The sequence below is a fragment of the Podarcis pityusensis genome (genome assembly GCF_964106645.2).
Source record: "Podarcis pityusensis genome assembly, chromosome: 3".
In the NCBI taxonomy this organism is placed as follows: domain Eukaryota; kingdom Metazoa; phylum Chordata; class Lepidosauria; order Squamata; family Lacertidae; genus Podarcis; species Podarcis pityusensis.
Window position 1 is genome coordinate 119,296,249 of NC_138026.1, and position 26,465 is coordinate 119,322,713.

The 26,465-nt window shown below is 47.3% G+C and overlaps 1 protein-coding gene across 4 annotated transcripts in view; it reads right to left on the reverse strand.

Moving 5' to 3' along the window:
• The window catches only part of EXTL3 (exostosin like glycosyltransferase 3), a 169,089-nt gene that overhangs the window by 83,820 nt on the left and 58,804 nt on the right, over positions 1-26,465 (reverse strand). For all 4 annotated transcript variants that reach the window (XM_081000905.1, XM_081000906.1, XM_081000903.1 and 1 more), the window contains exon 2: positions 15,493-15,622. The gene's annotated coding sequence lies outside the window, so the exon portion shown is untranslated. The remainder of the gene's footprint in view (positions 1-15,492; positions 15,623-26,465) is intronic.

A 26,465-nucleotide genomic window follows, 5' to 3' on the forward strand; every position in this document is an offset into this window, starting at 1 on the left:
AGCCAAAAAGCAGAATCCAGAAAGAGGGACATTCTGCCAAATTCCTTCATCAGCAACCACCTTCATTCCCTGTCTAAGGTGACCCCCATGACAGAGCGTGGGGCTGATAATGCCAAGGTTGCAGGTTCGATCCCCATACGGGACAGCTGCATATTCCTGCATTGCAGGGGTTTTTACTAACTTCATCATCATCACCATTTTATTTGTATGCCGCCTTTCCATAGTTGAAACTATGCTCAAGGCGGCTTACAACATGACAAGATTTACATGATTACAAACATAACAGAAGTCATTAACAATAAATAAAACGCCTCAAAACGTACACAACCAAATGGAAACAATTTCCACGTAAATCATAAGATCTAAAACTAAAGATACAACAATAGTATCAGTAACAGCAACAGCTCTCTCAACGTCCCCGTAAACAATACTCCAGCCCAAGAATCCGTTCAACATCCTCAGCTTTTGTAGCTGGAGTCAGTCCACACTCCACTCCCCCAGGCCAGATGGGACAGGGCCAGCAAGGCAGGGTGCAGGTCTTCCAGGGCTCACAGCCAAGACGGTCTCATTGAAAACAACACAGATAGAAATTAAAAACAATTTAAAAGAGGAGCCCTCTCTGCTGAGCAGCAGCCGCAGTCCCGCCCCAAGCCCCACCTCAATCCAGGTGGAGAGAGGCAAGGGCAGGGCCCTTCAGACCTTTAGCAGGCCATCCTCCTGAGTCAAACAGGAAACCAGAGCAGAGAGTCTCCAACACCCCAACCCAGCACTTGGGTTTTGCTGTTTGCGCCCAACTTTTGTAGCTGGAGTCAGTCCGCATTCCACTCTCCCAGGCCAGATGGGAAAGGGCCAGCAAGGCAGGGTGCAGGGTTTCCAGGGCTCACAGCCAAGATGGTCTCATTTAAAACAACACAGATAAAAATTAAATGCAAGGGCAGGGTCCTTCAGGCCATCAGAAGGCAGTCCTCAGGGTCTCTTCCAGTTCTACAATTCTGTGATTCTATGAAGTGCACCACTGTGCCCACAGGTGCTGTGCTGGCAATCTCTGCAATAGTTGCTATTAACAGTTAGAAACAGCAACTGCAGAACAGCCACTGGCAAAAGAAACACGCAAGTTTGGAACCAGTAACTGGTGGGTTGTGGTTTTTTTAGTTAAAACTGGGATTTAACATTTCACACAAATGATACAAGGCGGCGGAATCACAGAAGAAACTGTGACTGCTAATGGGTGGCAATAAATACTGGGAGGCAACGGATTCCTCTTTGTCAAGCGGTATCACCTCGCATGATCATCATAATCCCATCTGCACACTTCAATTTGGATTACAAATTACTGCGTTCACTCCTGAAAGAGCCCCGTGGGATTTCCAGTTTCTGGTTGCGCTCATGCGTTCTCATGCTTAATTATCGCTTTTAATTTGTCAAATGCTTTTTGCGTCTTTCCACAGAGGACAAGGCTATGTTATGCCTCCAATGCCAGAGACATCGGAATACTAGGAAGCCGGACTGGATGTGCCCTCGTCCCGATTCTGCAGCCTCTTCTTACGGCAGCCGTGACACAGAACCACAAATATTATCAGTTTACAATGGGAGAGGGAACTGGAGGGCAACTGCCCTTCTAAGGATCACAAAACCACGGAGGTTGAACACAGAGGATGGATTCCACTGTTCCATCCACTGAACCATAGCATTAAGAATCCAGAGAAAGGGGACATAGCATTTTTAAAAAAACACCTGGCAATGCTTTCTGGTATTTGGAAACACTTCCTCTACTCTTTCAGAGGGGACATAGTCAAAAGGTGTTTTCTTAGCAAAACACATAGCGGTGTCCCAAATAACTCTGGTTTCCTGCCATGCAAGACAGAGATGGCTACTTCTGCAACGCACCATGGGGAATAATTACACCTGGGTAGTAGGTAACACACAGTAGAGGTCAAAACAGAGTGGTGCAGAGCTAACAACTTGCTCATAAATACAAGGAAGACAAAGGAGCTTGTGGTGGACTTCAGGAGACAGAAGAGCAACGTCCAGCCACTTTTGATTGATGGGGTCTGTGTGGAGAGGGTAACAACGTTCAAATTTTTGGGCATTGAATTACAAGAGGATCTGTCCTGGAGTGTCGACACAAGGGGGCTTGTGAAGAAGGCGCAGCAGAGACTGTACTTTTTGAGAATACTAAGGAAAAACCATCTTCCGCAGAAACTGCTGCTTGCCTTCTATCACTGTGCCATTGAGAGCGTGCTCACTTATGGCTTATGTGTGTGGTACGGAAGCTGTACTACCCAGGACAGGATGGGGTTGTGCAGGGTTGTTAAGGCAGCAGAGAGCATTGTTGGCTGCCCACTCTCCACCTTAGAGCAGATTTATGCCACAAGGTGCCATAGGAAGGCACTGGACATAGTAAAAGATCCATCGCATCCTGGTCACTGTCTCTTCGAGCTCTTGCCATCGGGACGGAGATACAGGACGATGAAGACAAGAACGAGCCGTCTTAAGAACAGCGTCTTCTCCAGAGCGATCTCGGCCCTGAATGGGAAGCCCGGACTTTGAAAGTCATCTAATCTCCCTTGCTGTATTATACTGTATTGATTAATTAGTGTTTTTTATGGAGCAGTCAAGTAATTTCGTTCTCCCCGAAGGGGGCAATGACAATAAAGATATTAACAAACAAACAAACAAACAAATTAACAAAAAGACAGAAATGGTACCCCAATCAAGCACGATTATCGGGCGATAAATCAGATAATAATAATAATAATAACTATAACTTTTATTTATACCCCGCCCTCCCTGGCCAGAGCCGGGCTCAGGGCGGCTAACACCAATAAAATAAAATCACAGTAAAAACATAATGGGGGGGGAGAGGGGGGGAAAACCAATTTAAAATACAGGTTAAAATGCAATTTAAAATGCAGGCTCATTTTAAAATAGCTGATGAATCAAGGCCATAAGGGGGAGGGAAACATAAGGGTCAGACTGAGTCCAAACCAAAGGCCAGGCGGAACAGCTCTGTCTTGCAGGCCCTGCGGAAAGATGTCAAGTCCCGCCTGGCCCTAGTCTCTTGTGACAGAGCGTTCCACCAAGTCGGGGCCAGTGCTGAAAAGGCCCTGGCCCTAGTTGAAACCAATCCAACCTCCTTGAGGCTCGGGACCTCCAAAGTGCTGTTATTTGTGGACCTTAAGTTCCTCCGCGGGGCATACCAGGATGAGTGTGAATGTACCTGTTACCCACTAAACCAATTGGAATGATAAACAGAAAAAGGTTGGGGTTTAAATGGAAGATTCTCCGGCAGAAGCAGATTAGCATTTTTAATTAAAAGGGGGGGGCACACAGAGAACCTCACAGGTGAACTGAACCCCAGGAGCCTAAAAAAGTTTCAAAGGGGCCGACCAACAGTGACACTGGTTCCCCAAACACTTGCGTAGCCGATCCAGGCCAAATTGCAAATTTCATGTCAAAGCTTCCCTGGAATGCATCTCTGCTTTGTCAGCGAGCATTCGCATGTCTGGCTGTCTCCAGAGGTCTCCTCTTTGCCCCATCCTCACAGAGAGAGGCAAATCCCAAGGCAGGCTAATCGGGAGCAGCCTAAAAGGGAGCTCGCCTGCGAAAGACAAATGGCAAGAGGGAAGCAGAACGCAACGCATTCAGGATGTTGATCTAAGCTGACACCACTCGTCATTCCGGCTCATTAAGCCTGGCAGCGTTTCTCCCAAGGAGAAACGACTTCATCAAGGGAAAATTCCATCAACACCAACTCCAAAAGAGGGGAGAGGCCGCCCACCCACCCCCACCCCGATGACAGGAGCTGGGGAGAGGAAGATGTGTGAGGGTGGGGAGAAGGGGGAAAGGAAAGGAAAGAAAAGAGGAGAGAGACCCTTTGCTGAGCAACAGTCCAAGAACAATTATTCCTGGGAAGCGGCGGAGTCTGCTAGGGAGATAATTCAGAAGATGAAATACCCACAGCGCTGGTTCCATTATGCACGGCACTCCGGAAGATGAGACCCGGCTGTCTGCAGGTTCACTGGAAGAGGCGTCAAGTGCTGAGCTGCCTTTTCCACAAAAGAGGGTAGGAAGAAACCCACTTCTCTTAGGAAGCGTGGATTTCACAGCCACACATCAGCTCCAGACAGGGTCTGCGCTTGCATCAGAGCTGATGCTTTTCTGTTTTCATCTGAACATAAGAAGAGAGCAAAACGCCTAAGTCCAGCATCCCACATTCCCCCAGTGGCCAACGAGCAGAACAGTAGTGCAACAGTGCGCTGGCCACTCATGTTCTCAGCACACAAGCACAGCAGGTGCAATCGCTCCTTCCCTTCCGCCATCCTTCCCAGCGGAGACCCCAGACCTTCAACTGCGCAACCTCTGGGGGAGCTGCAATCCTCTCCTCCCTTTCCAATTATAAGAGCTCTCTGCATGGGAAGCCGGCCGTGCAGCCGTACGCAGTCGGTACAGGTCCCAAGCTAGCTCCTGTCATCCCTGTGAGTTGATGGGAGCAAGGGGGAAGAATCGCATTAAGAATACATGTCAGCGCTGCTATAGATATTAGTTTTGGGCTGACAGCAGGACGCGGATCACAACCGACTGGGGGCCGAGCTGCCGTGGGCCGCGACCGTTCCTGGCTCTGCCGCAGCGCATGCATGGCAGACAACATTTCTCGCCATTGGCGTCTCCGTGGCGCCGTGCCCACACTTCAGCATCGTTTTAGTCATTCCTGGCTTCCCGGCGCAGTGCGTACACCTGGGTAGGCGAACAGCAGAGAGAATGGCATGTTTGGGAAGGAGGCCAACACTAGTCCTCGCCGCGGGATCACATTCACCCGGTGCTATACCAGCTGCACTGGCTCCCGGTGGAGTACAGGATCAGGCTTAAGGTGCTGGTTTTAACCTTTAAAGCCCTATATGGCCTACGGGACCACCTCTCCTGGTATGTCCCACGGAGGACCTTACGGTCTTCAAACAAAAACATCTTGGAGGTCCCGGGCCACAAGGCGGTTAGGCTGGCCTCAACTAGGGCCAGGGCCTTTTCAGTAGTGGCCCCGACTTGGTGGAACGCTCTGTCCCAAGAGACTAGGGCCCTGCGGGACTTGACATCTTTCCGCAGGGCCTGAAAGACAGAGCTGTTCCACCAGGCCTTTGGCCAGGGCACAGCCTGACTCCCTCCTTCGGCAATCCTGACAGAACTCTGGCCCAATGGTTGCCATTAATTTGATTTTGAATTGATTTTAGAATGAAATGATTTTAGAATGCATTTCAATTAATTGATTGTGATTATATGTAACTGTGTTATTTTTATTGTTGTTAGCCGCTCTGAGCCCGGCTTCGGAGGGCGGGATATAAATAAAATTTTATTATTTTTATTATTAGTGGCAAGGCAGAAGTTGAGAACGATGGGAGGAAGCAGTGCCTCTCTAGCAAGCAGAGGAGAAGATGAAGAAGAAAAAGAAGAAGAAGAAGAGGAAGAAGAAGAAGAAGAAGAAGAAGAAGAAGAAGAAGAAGGAGAAGAAGAGTAGTTTGGATTTGATATCCCGCTCTATCACTACCCGTAGGAGTCTCAAAGCGGCTAACATTCTCCTTTTCCTTCCTCCCCCACAACAAACACTCTGTGAGGTGAGTGGGGCTGAGAGACTTCAGAGAAGTGTGACTAGCCTAAGGTCACCCAGCGGCTGCATGTGGAGGAGCGGAGACGCGAACCCGGTTCCCCAGATTACGAGTCCACTGCTCTTAACCACTACACCACACTGGCTCTCAGAGGTTAGACAGTGGCTGCATCGATTCCACCATCACCACTGTTCCACCACTCATGATACACAAGTTCTTTCATTCCAGCTAGGACAGCTTTTATGAGGCCTGAGGGATGCCAGGACTCACCCAAAGGGGCAGGAATCTTAAGGGGTTGGTTGCCAAGCTGGGCCAGCAACAAGCTACTGAGCCCAGTACTCAGTTTTTGGGCACAAGGAAGAACGATATGCAGCTCATATTCTTGCTCTTGTCACACCAGGCCCAAGAAACGGCACCCTCTGAACCATTTGGACACCTGTTTTTATTATGCACTATTGCAGCTGCTTCTTTCGAAAGCTCAGATTAGCTGGCAAAGGCTTTCCCTCCAGGAGCTGATCAGGCACACATCTCCTTGGCTTCATCAGAACTCTTGATACTGGAGTAGGACTTTCTTTCTGGCCATTCCTTGGCACCGATAGAAGCTCTACACCAGTCCTTCTATCCAACGGATGCAAAGCTTGTCTTAGTTCTAGGACACCAAAGCTTTCGCTTTCAATTCTGCCATGGACTCGTGTAATTTCAGATGTTGTTGTTTAGTCGTTTAGTCGTGTCCGACTCTGCGTGACCCCCTGGACCAGAGCACGCCAGGCACTTCTGTCTTCCACTGCCTCCCGCAGTTGGGTCAAACTCATGCTGGTAGCTTCAAGAACACTATCCAACCATCTCATCCTCCGTCGTCCCCTTCTCCTTGTGCCCTCCATCTTTCCCAACATCAGGGTCTTTTCCAGGGAGTCTTCTCTTCTCATGAGGTGGCCAAAGTATTGGAGCCTCAGCTTCAGGATCTGTCCTTCCAGTGAGCACTCAGGGCTGATTTCCTTCAGAATGGACAGGTTTGATTTTCTTGCTGTCCATGGGACTCTCAAGAGTCTCCTCCAGCACCATAATTCAAAAGCATCAATTCTTTGGCGATCAGCCTTCTTTATGGTCCAGCTCACACTTCCATACATCACTACTGGGAAAACCATGGCTTTTACTATACGGACATTTGTCGGCAAGGTGATGTCTCTGCTTTTTTAAGATGCTGTCTAGGTTTGTTGTTGCTGGAATTTCAGATTGTGCTCCTTAATGGCATTATCTAACCCCAACAGGATTGTTGGGAAAGCAGATGTTCACACTAGAAGAACTCCATGAAGAATACAGAGCACCAGGATTCTAGATATTCATCTTCCTGTACGGGATAGGCATGATCTTTGTGTCACATGCTTTAATGGAGGGGAATAATGTGTGTCCTTCTACTGAACATCTAATCAACACAACACACAGAGAGGTCAGGGTTCTTCTCTCAATGCAAGCCTAACCCTTGCCTGTCCACAGGCCAACAGAACAGTCCAAGGACACAAAGCCATGTGTCACCTTACTTTTACACAAGGACTCGAGAGAAGAAGCAAGCAAAATAATAAATTAATAATAATAAATTTTTATTTATACCCCACCCTTCCCGGTTCAGAAAACCGGGCTCGGGGCGGCTAACAACAAATTTAAAACGCTTAATTGATGCAACAAAAAACAGCATAAAATACAGTATAAAACGTGAATAACAATAAATTCAGAATTCAAAAATCAGTTGAGGGGGAAAATCCATCCAATAAACATTAGATGATCACCAGGGCTAGCTGACTAAATTAGTCCTATTTGGGACTAAAATGAGCCCACATCCAAGCAACAGCACAAACGATCAGCCCAACTGGATATAATAATAATAATAATGACAATAATAATGATTATGGTGATGATAATGCTAATTTATTATTTATACCCCGCCCATCTAGCTGGGTTTCCCCAGCCACTCTGGGCGGCTCACAACAGAATATTAGAAACGTGATAAAACATCAAACATTAAAAACTTCCCTAAACAGGGCTGCCTTCAGGTGTCTTCTAAAAGTCAGGTAGTTGTTTATTTTCTTGACATCTGATGGGAGGGCGTTCCACAGGGCAGGCACCACCACCGAGAAGGCCCTCTTCTGCCTGGTCCCCTGTCACCTCACTTCTTGTAGGGAGGGAACCACCAGAAGACCCTTGGAGGTAGACCAGGGTGGAGACGCTCCTTCTGATATATTTATTTGGATAAACTGAGCTTGGGGTAGGGAGGAGAGTCTACTTTGCTCGTGGGGGTTCTGCTCGATTCTCAGATCTGATCCAGGGGAGTTTTGGCAGCAGGCCTGACACCCGGGACGAATGCCCCACAGAGGGCATTCCATGCCGTACAGAACGAAAGCCCCTGGGATCTACAATTGGATATCCTGAGGAAGCGAGAGAGTGCATTGTACGACACCCTGGGGGGGAATTACAGAGAGAAGAGGCCGGGCCGTTTCCCTTTCCTCACATTCATGCTGCCCAGGAGAATCTTTTGCTTCCACTGCATTGAAATCTGCCCCTTACCGCTCCCCCGGTCATCTTACTTGGCCTGGATCCGATGTCAAAGCTCAACACTCTCCCACACCCCACAAATCCATGCATTAGAGAATCCATGCCTTTCCCATCAAACCCTCAGGCCAACGGTAAAAGACCCCAGCTACACATCCTCTCCTTCTCGTGTTACTCCCCCCCCCCCAAGATCCCATGGTGCATTCTGTACCACTTCAACACACTTTCCCTACTGAGATTGGCTATTCTTGTTTCCTCCTAGGTCAATCCCCAAATGTGCGCTCTGAGAAAGCTCGTGTTCCAGTGCAGTGAAGAGCACTCCATTTTTATTTTTAAAAAGGACATGTTCAGCGTATCTGAACAGGGCTGCTTTTTCAGGAAGGCAGTTCTTTCTTTCTTTCTTTCTTTCTTTCTTTCTTTCTTTCTTTCTTTGCAATTTTGAAAATACAGTGGTACCTCGGGTTACATATTACCTCGGGTTAAGAACTTTGCTTCAGGATGAGAACAGAAATCGTGCTCCGGTGGCGCAGCGGCAGCAGGAGGCCCCATTAGCTAAAGTGGTGCTTCAGGTTAAGAACAGTTTCAGGTTAAGAACAGACCTCCGGAACGAATTTAGTTCTTAACCTGAGGTACCACTGTAATTTTTATTTGATTTCACAATAAGGTTACCAGACGTCCCTGGTTCCTGGGGACAGTCCCCGGATTTCCAAATCTGTCCCTGGGAAACGTGGCAGCGGCAGTCTCAGCAGCCCGGAGCCAGCCTGGTAGCGCAGTTGGCTCTGGCTGGCTTCAGGAGCTGCCCGCTGCTGCTGCCACTGCCGAAGGGGAACCGGGGACGTCTGGCGGTACAGATCTCCTGCCCCCTGCCCCCTTTGTTTTGACAGATCGGGGGAAGCTCGGGTGTCGCGAGTGGGTGGCCATTGCCCAGGAGGGGTGCAAGGCATGCAGTTTCTCTGCCAGGCAAGGTGCAAAGCCCATCTTTCACACCCTGTGAAACATAAATGTGCAGAGTTTTTAAAAAACTGGGCAACAGCTGCCCACCCGCGACTTCCAAGCCTCCTCCAATCAGTCAAAACAAAGGGGGAAGGGGGAAGGGGGAAGGAGATTGGGGGAGTCATGGGTGGGCAGCACACCATTGCTGTTTTTAAAAACCTCTGTGCATTTATGTTTCACAGGGTGCAAAAGAAGGGCTTTGCACCTTTATACAATATGCATGCATGCTTGGGCCCAGGGTCTTTTGCCTCACCATCCCCAACACTGACTCCCTGTTGCTACTCAGCTTAAAAAAAAAAGTGTCCCCAGATTCATTGAAATAAATCTGGTAACCATATTTTACAAGCATAAAATTATAATAATACCAAACCCCACCCCACATTTAGAGCTTTCTCTGAATCTCTAGACTTTCCCCCATCCCCTCCATGGGTCTCATTGCCATCATTTCCCAATGCATCTTGTTTCATAGCACATATTTTTGTAATTGTTACATTACAAGTGTTATTAAAATCCTGCTAATGTTTCCATCCGCTTACAGCGGTCTCCCAATCAGGAAGGCAGTTCGGGTGTAGCTGCAACTTCCAGAATAGCCCCTTGCTTGTCTTCCAACTGGCCATTACGTCTGGAGCCAAGGAAGATGTGGAAAATGGGTGGTGGGTGACACTGCTATCCCCCAATCTAAATTGGCATTCCCATCAAAATGGAACAAGCAATGGCAAAAGGTTTCGGGGGGGTACCCACCACGCACCACTTGACTGTTATTCCTCCTGTTCAATCAAAAATTACTTCAAACAATGGGAAACAGCCGTGGGAAGTCGAGGTTATTGTCCAAAGTCACTGGGCCCTCCAGGGTGCAGTTCCCTATTCTGTCCCCACGGACTCCGCGTTCTGTTCAAAGGTGTGGTAGGTGGGCTCTAATGAGCTCCGAAGCAGGCAGGAGAAAGGAAAGGAACAAAAGCAGAAGGAGTTTCATAGGAATTCAGCCTACTGCACACCCCAGGAAGCAGTCAGGCCAGCTCATAAGAACGCCAGTAACCTCTATTTATCACAGCAATTTCAAGCCCAATGAATATAAATGAGCCTCCATCTCTCCACGAGAAGGAGGAACAAGTTATCACCAAAATAGGAGAGCTGAAAGGCGATCAGTCGAAACACCCTGCAAAATTCACCCAGTTTTCACTAGTTGTGGCGAGAGAAGGAAAGCTACGCTGAGCAGCAACACCTCACCACCTTATCCCCAAATGTCATGCTCTCACATACTTCAGTACTTCTAAAAAATTCCCTGGGAAGCCTATGTAATTGTCAACCTTATACCCGCGGCCATGAGGACTTTAAACATTTATTTACTTTTTGGGGGGGGGGGGAGCTGGTATGAGAAGTACACAAAGAGCTCTACATACCTTAGTACATGGGTAGGCAAACTAAGGCCCGGGGGCCGGATCCGGACCAATTGCCTTCTCAATCCAGCCCGCGGACGGTCCGGGAATCAGCGTGTTTTTGCTTGAGTAGAATGTGTGCTTTTATTTAAAATGCATTTCTGGGTTATTTGGGGGGCATAAGAATTCGTTCATTTTTTTCTTCAAAATATAGTCCGGCCCCCCACAAGGTCTGAGGGACAGTGGACCAGCCCCCTGCTAGAAAAGTTTGCTGACCCCTGCTTAGTATATTAGTTCTCAAAAGTGCAGAATGGATAGGAGAGGGAGGCTGAACAGAAGATGATCAACAGGTCTTTCACATATCACTGTTCCTTTCCATGTTGACCCTTTTCTAAAATTAGCACTGCAAAATTGGGTGTGAAATATTTTAAAAAACAGGTTCCCGAAAAGTCTATCTTGGATCATCACTGTTGCAATGTCAACAAACAATAAAATAACTTGAAACCATCTGTTCAAGTCCTTCTTCCAGAGCAGGAGAAAGCAAGAATGTTCTCTCCCCCACGTGACAGCCCTTACGATTTGAAGATGGCTTTCATATCTCCTCAGTCCAGGCTAAATATCCCCAGCTCCTTCAACCATTCCTCATAAGGCTTAGTTTCCAGACCACTGATCATCTTGTTCGCCCTCCTCTGCACACATTCCAGCTGGTCAACATCCTTCTTAAATTGTAGTGACCATAATTGGACACAGTATTCCAGGTGTCATCTGACCAAGGCACAATAGAGTGGGACTATTACTTCCCTTGATCTGGACACTAGACTTCTGTTGATGCAGTCTAGAATAGCATCAGTCTTTTTTGCTGCTGCATCACACTGTTGACTCACGTTAAGCTTGTGGTCCACCAAGACCCCTAGATCCTTTTCACACGTTCTGCTAGTAAGCCAGGTGTTCCCCATCCTATATTTGTGCATCTGATTCTTCCTGCCTAAGTGCAGAGTCTGACATTTGTCCCTACTGAAATTCATTTTGTTTGCTTCTGCCCAGTTCTCCAATTTGTTACGGTCATTTTGACTTCTGATTCTGCCTTCTGCGGCATTAGCTACCCCTCCCAGTTTGGTGTCATCTGCAAATTGGATGAGCATCCCCTCAATTCCTTCCTTCAAGTCATTTATAAAGACGTTGAACAACAATGGGCCCAGGACAGAACCCTGTGGCACCCCACTTGTCACTTTTTTCCAGGATGACGAGGAACCATTAATGAGTACTCTTTGGGTTCTAACAAAATATAAAAAAAATTCCTTCCAGTAGCACCTTGTTGTTGTTGTTTAGTCGTGTCCGACTCTTCGTGACCCCCTGGACCAGAGCACGCCAGGCACTCCTGTCTTCCACTGCTTCCCACAGTTTGATCAAACTCATATTAGTCGCTTCAGGAACACTGTCCAACCATCTCGTCCTCTGTCGTCCCCTTCTCCTTGTGCCCTCCATCTTTGCCAAATCAGGGTCTTTCTCAGGGAGTCTTCTCTTCTCATGAGGTGGCCAAAGGATTGGAGTCTCAGCTTCAGGATCTGTCCTTCCAGTGAGCACTCAGGGCTGATTTCCTTCAGAATGGATCAGTGTGATCTTCTTGCAGTCCATGGGACTCTCAAGAGTCTCCTCCAGCACCAGAATTCAAAAGCATCTATTCTTTGGTGATCAGCCTTCTTTATGGTCCAGCTCTCCCTTTCATACATCACTACTGGGAAAATCATAGCTTTAACTATACGGGAGTAGCACCTTAGAGACCAACTAAGTTTGTTATTGGTATGAGCTTTCGTGTGCATGCACACTTCTTCAGATAACAAAAGCACACGAAAGCTCATACCAATAACAAACTTAGTTGGAAGGAATTTTTGTTTGTTTGTTTCGACTATGGACCAACACAGCTACCTACCTGTAACTAGATCTTTGGGCTTGGTAAGTCAACCAGCTACAAATCCACCTAACAGTTACCTCGTTCAACCCACATTTTACCAGCTTCCTCGCAAGAATATCATGAGGGACTTTGTCCAAAGCCTTACTGAAATCAAGATACACTATGTCCACAGCATTCCACTAATCCACCAAGTTTGCAATTCCATCAAAAAAAGAAACCAACCCCTTTTCATAACAACACAGAGAAGGAAACCATTTCCTTTCCAAAAAGTCAACTACAAAACATCTGCAGATGATATTTAACTTGGTGGCACCAGCTCAGAAGCAGGCTAGAGAGCACCTCAGTGGCCTCCCCAGGGCACAAGTCGATGGAGGTACATGTGGGTCCAAAGGAAAGCAGAGCAATAAGTTTAATGCCAACTTCGCTGCAGGAGTCGCCGGAAGGAGGCGTACAAGGTGCCGTCCAACCATCTTAGCCCCATGAAAAACAACAAAAATATATATGAACAAAACAGACAAGCAGGAGCTTAAAACTTAGCAGAGAAGAGCCCCATGTCGCCCCTAAAGTTTTATAGGTTATCCTGGCACAGTTAAGTCCAAAAGAATTTAGTATAATAGCATTAGCAGGAATCATTATGACGTTTGCATCAAAATGATTAGAAAGCCTGGCTGCTGCTTCCCAAGTCCTCCTGTCCCTCTGCTGGCTGCTTAAATTTTCACCTTTGAACATCTCTGCATCATTTTGGGACATTCCCAAATGGCTTCCCAAGTACCTTGAAGACTCCCTCTTTCCCATCGTCAACACTCACTTGCCTTCCCATTCTCTATAATCAAATTTCCTACAAATAAAGAGCCATGATATGAATGAGCAGCATGTACCTCCCCACAAGCCAAGCCAGTTGCTAACCATGGCTTTCCACCTGTGTTAGAAACTCAGATATATAAGCTAGGTACCAAATGGCGCCTTAGACCTGGGTTGCGGCCACCGCAACGGAATGCCTGTTCATCAGGGTCCCTTCCAACACTACAATTTTATGATTCTATGATTTCAGCTACATAGCTTGGCTGTATCTCATTCTTACAACAACAATAATAATATATCATTTATACCCCGCCCATCTCGCTGGGTTTCCCCAGCCACTCTGGGCGGCTTCCAACAGAATATTAATATACAATAGTCTATTAAACATTAAAAGCTTCCCTAAAGAGGGCTGCCTTCAGATGTCTTCTAAAAGTCTGGTAGTTGTTTATCTCTTTGACATCTGGTGGGAGGGCGTTCCACAGGGTGGGTGCCACCACCAAGAAGGCCCTCTGCCTGGTTCCCTGTAACTTGGCTTCTCGCAGTGAGGGAACCGCCAGAAGGCCCTCGGAGGTGGACCTCAGCATCCGGGCAGAACAATGGGGGTGGAGATGCTCCTTCAGGTATACTGGGCCGAGGCTACTTAGGGCTTTCAAGGCCAGCACCAACACTTTGAATTGTGCTTGGAAATGTACTGGGAGCCAGTGTAGGTCTTTCAAGACCGGTGTTATGTGGTCTTGGCAGCCATTCCCAGTCACCAGTCTAGCTGCCGCATTCTGTATTAGTTGTAGTTTCTGGGTCACCTTAAACAATTCACTTGTCCCACTAGGCAAGAAGTGAGAATCACACCCAGTGGAAACGGTATTAACTATGGACTTTCGCGTGTCTTTTTCTATGCACAAGTCAGCTGGCTCGATGGAGATGTCAGTTTGCAATCTGGTACCCAGAAATCTCCAGTACTGGACCCGCACCAGTAGCAAAACACCCCTGGCACCCGGGGAATTTCAAACACTGCTTTCACCTGCCTGCGTGCCAACCACGAAGCTATGGGTATCGGCATGCAAACAAGGTGGGATATTAAGCTAATATATTAACCTTTCCAATCAGTTGTCTAAGAGGGTCTAAATAAAAAAAAAGACAACATGCCCAGTCCAACCAAGTTGATGTTGAAGAATCATTGCTTCAACACTTGTGTTCTTTGCTATTTTCGATACACTGGTATTAGTTCACCTATGGACTGGACATGTTGTTTGGATACCTGATTATCGTCTTCCAAAGCTATTCCAAACTTAAAAATGGAAAGCGTAAAGCTGGTGATCAACAAAAGAGGTTTAAAGACTGTCTCAAGGCAAATCTTAAAAAATGTAGTACAGTGGTGCCTCGCAAGACGAAATTAATTCGTTCTGCGAGTTTTTTCGTCTTGCGAATTTTTCGTCTTGCGAGGCAATGCACTCTGGGTATTAATGGTTTTAAGAAAAAGGAAACAAACTTGCAAGACGTTTTCGTCTTGCGAAGCAAGCCCATAGGGAAATTCGTCTAGCGAAGCAACTCAAAAAACGAAAAACTCTTTCGTCTTGCGAGTTTTTCGTCTTGCGAGGCATTCGTCTTGCGAGGTACCACTGTATAAACACTAACAGTTGGGAAACACTGGCCTGCGAGCGCTCCAGTTGGAGAACAGCCTTTACCAAAAGTGTCATGGGCTTTGAAGACATTCTAACTCTGGACGCAAGGGAGAAACGTGCTAAGAGGAAGGCATGCTTGGCAAATCCACACCATGATCAACTCCCGCCCGGATACCATTGTCCCCACTATGGAAGGACAAGTGGATCAGAATTGGCCTCCACAGTCACTTACAGACTCATTGTTAAAACCGTGTTTATGGAAGACAATCTTACTCGGCTACCAGTGATCGCCAAAGAAGAAAATCAAAAACTATTATTAATGGTGATGTTTCAAAATATACCGTAGGTGGGCTCTTTAATGCAACAGTAGTTGCAGGAAAGGTAAACGGTGGGTCCACCTTTGGGTAACAGCGAATGCAAGCAAGTAGCAGTTACAAGACAAATGGAGGACTTCATACTTTAGCAGGGTAGATTTGCTGTTGATCAATATAAAATCAAGTTGTTGTTTTTTTGGTTTTTGCAAATATGCATTTCATTATTTGTGTATGAATCCTTGTCATGGGGATGTAGCGGGTCGAAAAAGTCAATCTCATTTTAAAATAAAGATGCTGCAAAGAAACCCTCACTTAAGACACAGAATTTCACCTCACCTCAATTTTGTGACCAGCCTGCAACCCGGAAAGAGCCTCCAATCTGTCCACAGGATGAAACACTGGAAAAACTTTTAATGTCCAGATTTCCCACCAGAAACAGGATTTTATGGATTATCAACAGGATCAGCTGCAAGAAGAGTTAAAAAAAGGGGAGATAATGAAGGAAAGATAGAGAAAGTAGTATTCTCTGAAGTCAGTTGATAGGCACACACATATATGGACGGATAAACACATGGCAACTAGAGTGAGTCAGCAATTGGGCTGCTTAAACAGTAATGGAAGAACACGGTGGAGATAATAATGGCCTGTGGAATAGAAAAACCCACACAGACCGTCCAAGTGCATTTCTCAATGACAAGGATGAAGATCCAAAAGTATTAATACATGCTTAAGATGCAAATCTGCACAGGACGTGGGTGGCACTGTGGTCTAAACCACAGAGCCTAGGGCTTGCTGGTCAGAAGGTTGGCGGTTCGAATCCCCTCGACGGGGTGAGCTCCCGTTGCTCGGTCCCTGCTCCTGCCAACCTAGCAGTTCGAAAGCACGTCAAAGTACAAGTAGATAAATAGGTACCGCTCCAGCGGGAAGGTAAACGGCGTTTCCATGTGCTGCTCTGGTTCGCCAGAAGTGGATTAGTCATGCTGGCCACATGACCCAGAAGCTGTACGCCGGCTCCCTAGGCCAGTAAAGCGAGATGAGCGCCGCAACCCCAGAGTCGGTCACGACTGGACCTAATGGTCAGGGGTCCCTTTACCTTTAAGATGCAAAGAAGAAGAAGAAGAGTTTGGATTTGATATCCCGCTTTATCACTACCCGAAGGAGTCTCAAAGCGGCTAACATTCTCCTTTCCCTTCCTCCCCCACAACAAACACTCTGTGAGGTGAGTGGGGCTGAGAGACTTCAAAGAAGTGTGACTAGCCCAAGATCACCCAGCAGCTGCATGTGGAGGAGCGGGGAAGCGAACCCGGTTCCCCAGATTACGAGTCCACCGCTCTTAACCACTACACCACACTGGCTCACCACACTGCAAAGCAACCACAAACTCTGGGCAAGAAAGCATTTGGGGCAAAAATAAACCATTCCAATGACAACTGTACTTTTAAAATATGTTTAGCCTGGAGAAGAGGAGATATGAGAGCCATCATGGCTGCCACATGGAGGATGGAGCAAGCTTGTTTTTTGCTGCTCTGGAAGGTAGAACTCAAACCAACTAAGTCAAGTTACAAGAAAGGAGACCCCCAACTCAACATCAGGAAGACCTTTCTGACCGCAAGAGCTGTCCATCTATGGAATGGACACCCTCGGGAGACTGTGGACTCTCCTTCCTTGGAGACGGTTGGATAGCCATCTGTCATGTGGATGCTTTAGTTGAGATTCCTACATTGCAGGGGATTGGACTCGATGACTCTCTGGGTCGTTTCCAACTCCACATAACACCGGTCTTGAAAGACCTGCATTGGTTCCCAGTACGTTTCTGAGCACAATTCAGTGTTGGTGCTGACCTTGAAAGCCCCAAACGGCCTCAGTCCAGTATACCTGAAGGAGCGTCTCCACCCCCTTCGTCCAGCCCGGACACTGAGGTCCAGCTCCAAGGGCCTTCTGGCAGTTCCCTCACTGCGAGAAGTGAGGTTACGTGGAACCAGGCAGAGGCCCTTCTCGGTAGTGGCGCCCGCCCTGTGGAACACCCTCCCACCAGACGTCAAAGAGAACAACCACCAGACTTTTAAAGGACATCTGAAGGCAGCCCTGTTTAGGGAAGCTTTTAATGTTTGATGCATTACGGTATTTTGATATTTTGTTGGAAGCCGCCCAAAGTGGCCCAGAGTGGATGGGGAAGCCCAGCCAGATGGGCGGGGTATAAATAATAAATTAATAATAATAATAATAATAATAATAATAATAATATTACTACTACTACTACTACTCCTACTACTACAATTCTATGATTCTAAATTGTAACCATCTCCTGTTCCAGGAAGGAAAGTGCCCAGTTTGGAATTATAAAAAAATGCTCTCTCTCACATGCGCTCCCTTCAGCTTCATGGAATGAAAAGTTTCCTTCCCATTATATACATAAAAAAAATCTCCCACGCATTGTGCAAGTATTTCCCCCCACCGATAAGCCTCTCCTGGATTTTCAGTATTTAACACAACAGCCAATCTAGCAGCTGTTGAAAGAATGAATACCTAATCTACATTCCTTTGGTGAATCTCCTCCCTTCTGTATCTCCTAGCTCGAAATAACTCTGATAAGCAAACTATGCACACTGATGGCGCTGTGTGCCGCAGTGGGGAAAGCAGCTTTTTCGAACAGAGAAGCAGGCGACAGGTTGTGGGTAGGGTCCCTCCATCCTATACCTACATTCCCCAGAAAACCGCCTCTTCCTGCTCCAGAGCCAGGCTAAGAAATAAGGGGGGGAGGGAAGTGGTAAGCAGTAGGGGAGAGGGGTGTTCAGCATCCCTGCCCATCTCATGAGAGCCAGCGTGGTGTAGTGGTTAAGAGCAGTGGACTCGTAATCAGGTGAACCGGGCTCGCTTCCCCGCTCCTCCACATGCAGCTGCTGGGTGACCTTGGGCCAGTCACACTTCTCTGAAGTCTCTCAGCCCCACTCACCTCACAGAGTGTTTGTTGTGGGGGAGGAAGGGAAAGGAGATTGTTAGCCGCTTTGAGACTCCTTCGGGTAGTGATAAAGCGGGATATCAAATCCAAACTCTTCTTCTTCATCCACTGAAGTTACAGAACATCCCTCAGTGCTGCTTCACCCTCTATTACTTATAAAGAGCACTTTGTGTGTGTGGTTGTGCGTGCGCACAGCAACTCCAATTAGATTTTAAACATATAAATTTATTTATTTCCTCGTAACTTTTGCAAATAGGGACGCAGGTGGTGCTGTGGTTTAAACCACAGAGCCTAGGGCTTGTCGATCGGAAGGTAGGTTTTCGAATCCCCGCGGCGGGGTGAGATCCTGTTGCTCGGTCCCTGCTCCTGCCAACCTAGCAGTTCAAAAGTACGTCAAAGTGCAAGCAGATAAATAGGTACCACTCCGGCGGGAAGGTAAACGGCGTTTCCGTGCGCTGCTCTGGTTTGCCAGAAGCGGCTTAGTCATGCTGGCCACGTGACCTGGAAGCTGTACGCCGGCTCCCTCGGCCAGTAAAGCGAGATGAGCTCCGCAACCCCAGTCGGCCACGACTGGACCTAATGGTCAGGGGTCGCTTTACCTTTACCTAATTTTTGCAAATGTTGAGAAGCAGCCTATATTCCGAGACAAGTCATAATGTGTAGCTCTGGAACTCCCTGCCTATTGACATCAGGTCTTCACTGGCCTCTTTTTCGGCGCCTGCTAAAATCGTTCTTGTTTAGACAAGCCTACCCAGACATGTAGAATGCTGATGTATGCTTTGATTTGCTTTGAGTTTATTGCTGGCTTTATCTTTCGAATGTTTGAAAGGGTTGCTTCTACTGATACTTTTATAGTTTTATTCTCTCTGTAAACAGCTTTGAGAAATTATTATTATTATGATGATTAACTTTACAATCCATCAGTTTGTAAATTTTATGAAATAAATTCAAATAAATACTCTGCCTGAAGTCCAAACGAGATCTATAGAATGCCTGTAGAAGCCCATTAGCAGGTTCAAGCAGTGCTAAATTTCCTTCTCTGATTTCAGAAACAACACATATCCATTTCTTCCTTTCTCTGGAAGCTCCTCTTAACACTAGAGACATATCTCTGATTTAATCACAGTTTCGCAACAGAAGCCAACGCCCAATCCCTTTTTATCCTATTTCAGCATTACTCCAGTAAGTGCATGGAAGCAGGCCATGCCTTTGATGGTGGACGCATCAGTTTGGAGTCTTTAGATTAACGGTGGCAAAAAGTCTCCATATGTTTAGCCAGCCCACAAAGCCCCCCCAAGCCAAAAGAACTGATATTAAACGATGAGTCAGAGAACAGGCAGGCAACAGGCTCTGACTGCAACAACAAAAATCCCAGCAAAATGCTAGGAATTTGGAGAGACAATATTTACAGCTGTATGTACTGTGTCAGAAAAAGGGGCTGGGGTGTTTGATGCACAAATCGTTGACCCGGCAAGCAGAGGAAAAGCGTTTTTGTCTTTTTCCCTGAGCAGATACACAATCCATCAAGCGCCGCAAAGGCTCATCCGCAGAACAGAGGCAATACCCTGGCCTCAGAATTCACTCACCACGTCTAGAACTGTTTTGCCAAGCGACAAGAGCAGAGATCCATTTTTCAACACAGGGTTTTACCATTTATTTCTCGCCGCCTTTGCAACCAACTGGATTTGGACAAAGAGATAGTGCAGACTGCTTTCAAAGGATAAGCTCTGAGGGCAGGGAGAGAGGAAGATTAGGAGATTCGGTTGGGATTGCAAAGTTCAGAGCTACAGAAGCCCAGCCATATCTAAAGCCCAGCCATATCTAAAGCCCAGCCTTTCCCAACCTGGTGCCCTCAGCCTGTTTTGAACTTCAACTTCCATCAGCCCTAGCCATCACAGCCGTGGATCAGAAGGTCGGCGGTTCGAATCCCCACAACGGGGTGAGCTCCCGTTGCTCGGTCCCTGCTCCTGCCAACCTAGCAGTTCAAAAGCACGTCAAAGTGCAAGTAGATCAATAGGTACCGCTCTGGCGGCAAGGTAAACGGCGTTTCCGTGTGCTACTCTGGTTCGCCAGAAGCGGCTTAGTCATGCTGGCCACATGACCCGGAAGCTGCATGCCGGCTCCCTCGGCCAGTAAAGCGAGATGCAATCCCAGAGTCGGCCACGACTGGACCTAATGGTTAGGGGTCCCTTTACCTTTACCTTAGATTCCCAAGCTCTGCTACTAGCCTAAACCCTCCCTTGATAGCTAATCAACTGACCCCAGTGCAGAGAGTTGTTGATGGGACTGCTAAGCAGAGCTTAGTTGCACAGCGGGTTTGAGCACGCCAGCCGGGATTCTTGCTTTCTGTTTCAGACCAGTTTCAGATGCTTGATCCGTTGCTAATCCCTAATATATTTTTTTTGTTAAAGAGCCTCTTGACCCAATTGTTCCCTTCCACCCTTACAGCAGCCCTTGTAATCCTGAAACGATGGGAACTGCTTCACTTTCCAATAAGGAGCAAACAAAACTGTCACTTTCCTGGGTGGCATTTACTCCTCTTCCGCCACCCTATTAATGAGATAAAATCCTCAATTCTTTGTTCAAGCTGCCGGCAACCTAGAATTAAGACTGCCCACATATTCTGCACAATCGGAATCTAAACAGCCTTTATTTCACCACGCAAGATGTCCTCCATTGGCTTAGTTCAGCGTCCTGCACCCAAAATCAAAAATGCATGTTTCATTACTTCATAAGGGCTAGAAGCCTAATTTAAGGAAGAGCTGCAGCAATATTCATACTGAGACCAATGTGCTGTACAGGAGCGGAATATGCTTAGCCTGGAAAAGAGGAGACTGAGAGTAGATGTGATAAAGGTAAAGGTAAAGGGGCCCCTGACCGTTAGGTCCAGTCACAGACGACTCTGGGGTTGCGGCGCTCATCTCACTTTATTGGCCGAGGGAGCCGGCGTACAGCTTCCGGGTCATGTGGCCAGCATGACTAAGCCGCTTCTGGCGAACCAGAGCAGCGCACAGAAATGCCGTTTACCTTCCCGCCAGAGCTGTACCTATTTATCTACTTGCACTTTGACGTGGGGTCCTGCTAGGTTGGCAGGAGCTGGGACCGAACAACGGGAGCTTACTCCGTCGCGGGGATTCGAACTGCCAACCTTCTGATTGGCAAGCCCTAGGCTCAGTGGTTTAGACCACAGCGCCACCCGCGTCCCGTGTAGATGTGATAGCCATCTTCAAATATCTTAAGGAAGATGGAGTGAGCTTCTTTTCTCCTGCTCTGTAAGGTAGGACTCAGGGAAAACGTTCTGACAGCGTATCTGAAGAAGTGTGCATGCACACGAAAGCTCATACCAATAGCAAACTTAGTTGGTCTCTAAGGTGCTACTGGAAGGGATTATTTTTATTTTGTTTCAACGTTCTGAGAGTAAGAGCTCTTCAACCGTGGAAAGGTTTTTCGCTGGAGGTTTTTAAGCAGAGGTTGGAGGACCATCTCTCATGGATGTTGTAGTTGAGATTCCTGCATTGCAGGGGGTTGGAATGGCTGACCCTAGGGGTCCCTTCCAACTCTTCAGGTCTATGCTTCTATGGTACAGTGGTCAGAGTGACAGACCAAGGCTGGGAAGCTTGTTCCACGCAGCCATGAAGTTCACATGGACCATTTACACACTTTCAGCCTAGTTGGTTGTTGGTTACAAACCAATGCCTGTCTGCAGAATTATCCCACAGCTGCCCTTCCAACATGCCAGCCCTGGAGAGTAGTCGCTGCCACACTTTATTCCCCCTTCCCCATATAATACCGCAACAGCCGCCTTCTTCAATGAGCAGGAACCTTCTCCAATCCATCACTTTGGCATTTTTTATTTATAAAATCATTTATGCCACACCCTAAAAAAAATTAAAAAGGTCCTCTAGGCAACTCACAGCCATAAAAACACAAATGCAATAAAAACAGGGAGATTCAAAACAGAGCCATTAAAACACAATCAAGCAGAAAAGAGGAATTCAAAACAAACTCAAAAGCCCAGCAGAATAAAAAGAGGTTTACAGCATCCCATCCCTGCACCTTTGGTGCAGCTTCCCTCTTGCACAAGCCCTGAATATAGTCGTATCTTGGATCCCGAATGCCTTGCGACTCAAACATTTTGGCTCCCAAACTTTGCAAACCCGGAAGTGAGTGTTCTGCTTTGCGAATGTTCTTCGTAACCCAAACGTCCAACGTGGCTTCCGATTGGGTGCAGGAAGCTCCTGCAGCCAATCAGAAGCTGCGCCTAGGTTTTCAAATGTTTTCGGAAGTCGACCGGACTTCCGGAACAAGGTCCGTTCGAGTGCCAAGGTACAACAGTATCTCACACAAGGGTCATTCATCAAGCCTGATGCCAACCTGTACCAATGCAACTCCTCTAATACAGTGGTACCTCGGGTTACATACGCTTCAGGTTACATACACTTCAGGTTACAGACTCCGCTAACCCAGGAATAGTACCTCGGGTTAAGAACTTTGCTTCAGGATGAGAACAGAAATCGTGAAGCGGCAGCAGGAGGCCCCATTAGCTAAAGTGGTGCTTCAGGTTAAGAACAGTTTTCAGGTTAAGATCTGACCTCCGGAACGAATTAAGTACTTAACCCGAGGTGCCACTGTAATAAAAAGAATAATAATTTATTATTTATATCCCGCCCATCTGGCTGGGTTTCCCCAGCCACTCTGGGCAGCTCCCAACAGAATATTAAAAACACCAGAAAACACCAAACATTAAGAACTTCCCTAAACAGGGCTGCCTTCAGGTGTCTTTTAAAAGTAAGATAGTTGCTTATTTCCTTGACATTTGATGGGAGGGCGTTTCACAGTGTGGGTGCCACCACCGAGAAGGCCCTCTGCCTGGCTCCCTGTAACCTTGCTTCTCGCAAGGAGGGAACCGCCAGAAGGCCCTCGGCGCTGGACCTCAGCGTCTGGCTGAATGAATGGGGGTGGAGATGTTCCTTCAGGTATACTGGGCAGTGGCCATTTAGGCCGTTTAGCTTCTACTCGTGAGAGGGAAGAGTTTCATCACCCTGTGCATTGCCTATATAAGGAATCCCACTTATTCCACGTGCCATAATGGGAATCCTCATTTCCCTTAAGGGAGTTATCCAACACCAAGGACTCTTTCCCCCTTTCCCAGCTTCTGCTCTTTCTTTTAAGCTTAAACCTTCCTTGGGAAAACTAGAGGCTGCGCAGCAAGAATCCATCCCCTGCCAACACTTCTCAGGCCACTCAAGGGTCAGATTTTGTCCTTTTTTACAAACACACACAAGCATCTAAGAACAAGGACAAGAAAGGATTGGGAAGGAACATGGGAAGCAGTTCAGTTCCACGTTTCTGGGCCTCCTGAGTTTCCCGTTGTTCGGGCTTTGCTAGTGCAAGCAAACAGTTTCGGCATCAACACTGCCTACAAAACATATCCAGACAACATCCCCAGCAGTTCAGACCCAAGAGGGGTGAACTCCAGTACCCAAGAGAGAATTATGGTAGAAAACGAACAAAATCCCAGAAAGAAACCATGGAGATAGTTCTTATTTTTAAAACACAAAGATGGTACAGACAATGCAGAAAACCTAACATTTAAGAGAAGGGCTGGCTTGCCATCTCTGTTGATGCAAGGGAATATATGTACAGGAATATCTGGATTTGTGAGAGAGAGAACCTGAAGTTTATATTGTAGGGTTTTTGGTTGAGTGAAAATTCACTTTAAAAAAATAATAATATTTTCAATGCAAAGTTACAGCAAAAATTACAAACATAAAGTCCAAAACAAAGCAGTACAAACAAGAAAAAAACACACAAAAAAGAACACACATCTACAAAGAAAACCATATCATACTAATCATTACGTACATATACACATATTGACTTCCTTCTTTTGTTCTGAGACCTCAAAATTTTTAATCTTTCTAAATTGTTGTGTCTAATGTAAATTACCTCTATCTTTATATTTTTTGCACCATTTTTCACTTTCTTTAACCCTGCAAAGCTTCATTCGTTACATACTGATATACTTACTCCAGAACAATGTTTTTTCATATATACTTTAACACAATCCCATTCTTTTACTAATTTTTGGTCCAATTGTCCCCTTAAGAATGCTGTGAATCTTGCCAGATGTATATATTCACAAAATTTAATTTGCCATTCTTTCATTGATGGGATTCCCCCCCCCCCTTTCCAGTTTTTTGCTATAAGCATCCTGGCAGCTGTTGTCGCAAAGAGGAATACTTTCCTTTGATTGTCAGGAATGTCATTTGTGATTATAGTGGTACCTCGGGTTAAGTATTTAATTCGTTCCGGAGGTCCATTCTTAACCTGAAACTGTTCTTAACCTGAAGCACCACTTTAGCTAATGGGGCCTCCTGCTGCCGCCGCGCCGCCGGAGCACGATTTCTGTTCTCATCCTGAGGCAAAGTTCTTAACCCGAGGTACTATTTCTGGGTTAGCGGAGTCTGTAACCTGAAGCGTCTATAACCTGAAGCGTCTGTAACCGAGGTACCACTGTATACCTAAAAGGAATGCCTCCGGGGTTTTTTTACTAAAAGATATTTTAAACATCTTTTTGATTTCTTCGTATATGGTTGAGTGAAAATTCACTTAAAGCAAAAATTCAAGTTGAATTTTGTAATCCTTTTTGGGAGCAAACCATTGAGAATTTTCATAGCATTTCGCAAGAGGGTGGGGGCAGTGGTGAATGAAGGGGGTGTGGTGGGGGCGAGCTGCCCCAGGTGTCACCACTGGGGGGGTGTGACAAAATGCCGGGCGGCGAACTTTCTCTATGTATGTGTCAGGGAACTGCCATCGGAAGGAAGGGAGGTGAAAGGGCTCACACAGGTTGGGAGAGACTCAGCAGCTGAAGAGGGAACCAGTAGGGGGAGAGGAGGTGAGCTGAGGGAAAGTGAGCTGGAGGGATGGCTCAGAGACACTTCCAGCGAAAACAGTGGGGAGGTTTCAGGACCTCCTGTAGGGACACCCACTCCTCGCCGGAAACTGTCACGCAGAGAGTCCAGAAGACGTGTTTCCGTTAAGGAGCTTTTATGTTGGAAGCGATTCCGAAAGCAACCACTGTCGGAAATCTGCCAGCGACTGACGGAGCCATGTTTAAGGGGCTCCATTACAGACAGAGGTTTGCAAACTTGACCAAACTCTGAGGGACTTGGATTTTACACACAAGCAGCTCATCGTCCCATCACAGCATTCCGACAGTCTCCGTGAGCAGCTTGTGCAGGAGAAGGCATCATGAGCAACCCAGCCGGAACCGGAGAAGCAGGAGCTGGAGCGGGTCCAAGCCTGGAAGAAAGGTACCGGGCGTTGGAGGTCCAGCTAGCGCTGCAGACGGCGAGGCTCGAGGAGAGGAGGGCTCAAGATGCAGAGAAGGGGAAAACCACCCCGCTCGCCAGAAAGTTGCCAGGATTGGTACAGAAGTTTGGGGGGGAGCCCAAGGACTATCATGCCTTTAGGACAGAGATGCAATATGCCCTTAATCTGCAGTTTGATGACTTTCCCGACGAGGAATCGCGGGTGGCTTTTGTGATTGGGCATCTCGAAAAGGGGGCGAAAGACTGGGTGAGGCCCCTGATGGCAACGAATAATGACATCCTGAAGGACACGAGGAAGTTTTTTCGTGCCATGGATCTGATGTTTTCCAGCGATATTGAGCAGGGAGTGGTACGCAGACAGTTAATGGCGTGCAAACAGGGGAGCCGATCTGTTCGTGAGTACTGGACTGAGTTTACCATGTTGATCCATAAATTGGGGTGGGATCTATCGGCGGAACCCATTCAAATGCTCTTTGAAGAAGGGCTTTCTTCGGCTGTGAAAGACGAACTTTCCCGGGCGCCCAGGGCGGAGTCTATGGACCAGCTGACCAAATCAGCGCTGACCATAGGAGCGCGCCAAGAGGCGAGAGCCTTGGAGAGGCGGGAAGGGAAGGGGGAACGTTGGAGGGAGCTTCGCATTCCAGAGATTCCAGAGCCACCGTTCCCGCCGGGAGAGCCGATGGAAATTGGAACAGCGCGCGCGCGCACAGTTTTAAAGCCCAGTGAAGAGCGGAAGAAGGAGGGGAAGGGCGCCAAGAAATGTTATCTCTGCCAACAGCCAGGTCATTTTGCCAGAGTCTGCCCCCAAAGAAAGGAATGGCAAGGAATGGCGGGAGCTGTTGGGGAGAGGGAGGAAAAGGTACCGGAGCAAGTAAAAGCCAACGCCTGGCTGCCACCGTCGGGGCACAGCAGCCAGGCCAAAGAGCAGTGAAAGTGCCCACGCCGGAACCTCCTAAACCCGCCCTAGTGATAGAGGTGTTACTAGAGCTGCCTAACGGACACCCACTAAAGATAAA